The sequence below is a fragment of the Adiantum capillus-veneris genome, unplaced genomic scaffold (assembly GCF_014529385.1).
Source record: "Adiantum capillus-veneris isolate H3 unplaced genomic scaffold, ASM1452938v2 Hic_scaffold_262, whole genome shotgun sequence".
Lineage (NCBI taxonomy): Eukaryota > Viridiplantae > Streptophyta > Polypodiopsida > Polypodiales > Pteridaceae > Adiantum > Adiantum capillus-veneris.
Genome location: NW_028221393.1, coordinates 115,567 through 118,066, shown reverse-complemented (window position 1 = coordinate 118,066; position 2,500 = coordinate 115,567). Strand labels below are relative to the sequence as shown.

The window sequence follows — 2,500 nt, the reverse complement described above, 5'->3', positions numbered from 1 at the left end:
TTCGTGTTTCAGACATGAGTATCCATAAAAGGGGATGATATTTCATGCATGTTGCCATTCCGATTTCCCATTCCGGGTAGCTATGCCATGTCATACTGTTGGGTATGTTGTGTCGTACAGTCATACGGTACAATTGTAGAGATATGGCAACTTCCATGATTGTTACGATCAACATACCACAATTGGAATGATGCTGTCGAGTTGCACTATGAAGAAAAAACAAAACTCTACTCTGTATTCTGCAATGTTGGAAAGCCTTCATGTAGAAAACTCTAGTCTGTATTTTGAAGGTTTATGCAGTTTTGATTTCTGGTCTTGGTAGTTACCTCTTGATCCCAAAATTAGAGGTAAACTTCATTATGTGCATGTTTTATGCAAGGTATGTAGTATTGGAGCTATAGGGATACATAGATGCTAATTTGGATGGTGATAATACGGACAAGAAGTCTATGAGGTGATTCCTTATCATCATTGGAAGTGCATAGTCGTTTGGTTGGGTAGAGAGGCAGAGTAGTGAGGAATTGTTGTGATGGCATGCCTGGTAGTTTTGCCTTCACAAGCTTCTAGTAACTGGAACTTGGATGCTTCCATAGTCGCATCAGCTTGCAGCAAGAGAGATGAAAACGCAAAATCAAGGAGCTGTCCATGCAGACAAGGGAGGAGTATCGGAATTCTGGTGAGACATCAACAGATGTGCATCCTCATAACGCTCTCCGGCAATAGCGCCCTCATGAAACAAAGCCACAATCTCCTCCACCTCTGCTTTGCTCAACTTCACATCAAGGGCACCCACATTTTCCTCGAAATTCTTGACGCGAGTTGTGCCGGAAATGGGTACGACATCATCCCCTTGGTGCTGAACCCAAGCAAGTGCGAGCTGTCCTGGCGTGCACCCTTTCTTGCAGCCAACTCTTGTAATGCTTCAAACAAGATCTGATTTTTTTCAAGATTTACTCCCTGCATCCTTGGCTGCGCAATCTACACTTTCAAGTACCATGCACACAGGCCAATGAATAAAAGGAAGGAATTGCGATGAGTTTTAACGTATAGATTGCACACAGACTATTCAGCATATAAATGATTCTGCAAGCTTATCGAACAGCACAACATACCTTGCGGAATCTGTTTCTCTTGCGTTTTCTATGGTTTTTGCACCAGCTGAAAAGAACCCTGGACCAAGCGGGCACAGATAGCCCCAGATACTTCACCTTTCCTTCCTCCACAAGTGCCTGAAAAATACGTGTATTGCTGCATTTTACATGCTGGTGTGATTTCAATGTTCGCATCTGTTTGAAGTTAAATGTTCCATGATTAAAACATGGCAGCTTAGCTTGTATGGAGGTAACCTTGCGGAAATCTGTTTCTGTTGCGTTTTCTAGGATTTTTGCACCAGCTGAAAAGAACCCTCGACCAAGCGGGCTATACACAACTATTCCAATCCCGAGTTCCCTGCAATTAATGTGAGAAAAGGAGCTGTGTGAAGTGACAGTTTTATTCTTTCTGTCAACCACGGTCAACACAGCATGCATCACACACATACAAGCGTGAAGAGTAGATGAAAAGAAACAAGGATCACCTGCAGGTGGGTATGAGTCTTTCTCCACATCACGCGACCACAAAGACCACTCCAGTTGGACGGCACTAAAAGTGCCTGAAAAATACGTGTATTGCTGCATTTTACATGCTGCCTGAAAAATACGTGTATTGCTGCATTTACATGTGGCTGCTGACAATGTTCGCATCTGCTTCTATGGAGGTAACCTCACCGTAACTTCAATCGGAACGTTGGTGTCAATACGATGTTGGTAGTACAAGTCAATGTAATCCACATTAAGCCTCCTAAGGCTAGCTTCGCAAGCTGCACGCACGTATCCAGGATCTCCATTGACGCCAAATGTGCCAGTATCCATATCAAACGTGGCGCCAAACTTTGTGGCAAGCTGGACTTTATGTCTTATGCCCTTGAGAGCCTGTATACATACATTAAGAACCAAATGTTTGTAGGTTTCAACTACATTGCGATTGTGGGCTCATCAACAAATGCATACAAACACTGGCTCAATCAGAATACAACATGCCACCTTAAATCATGAGAAAACAATACAGAATGAATACCTTGCCCAGGAGGAGCTCGTTGGTGAAGGGGCCATAGACATCAGAGGTGTCGAGGAAGGTGATGTCGAGGAAGGTGAATGAGCGCGATCATGTCGGCGTCAGGCTTGGGGAGACCATATAAGGAGGAGGACATGCCCATACATCCCAGGCCCTGAGCGGAAACGTGGAGGCCCTGCGACCCCAAAGGAACCGACTTAACAGCAGGTGGAGCCATGTAAAATGCAGCAGGTGAAGAAATTCTTAGATAGCAGGCTGGCCGTGTGTCGAGACGGGATGAGAGGAGAGCTTTTACAGCACAGGCACGCTTCGACAGGCTTTATAAAGGACGGGGCAAGGGGGGAGTCGTGACATCACATGAGCTCCTCTCCTAAAAATTCAAGCAGGA

General features: G+C 44.9%; 1 pseudogene; it reads right to left on the bottom strand.

The window, feature by feature from the left end:
- Nucleotides 1-618: 618 nt before the first annotated feature.
- Nucleotides 619-2,371, bottom strand: LOC147417374 (putative aldo-keto reductase 2; annotated as a pseudogene).
- Between the last annotated feature and the right edge of the window lie 129 nt (nt 2,372-2,500).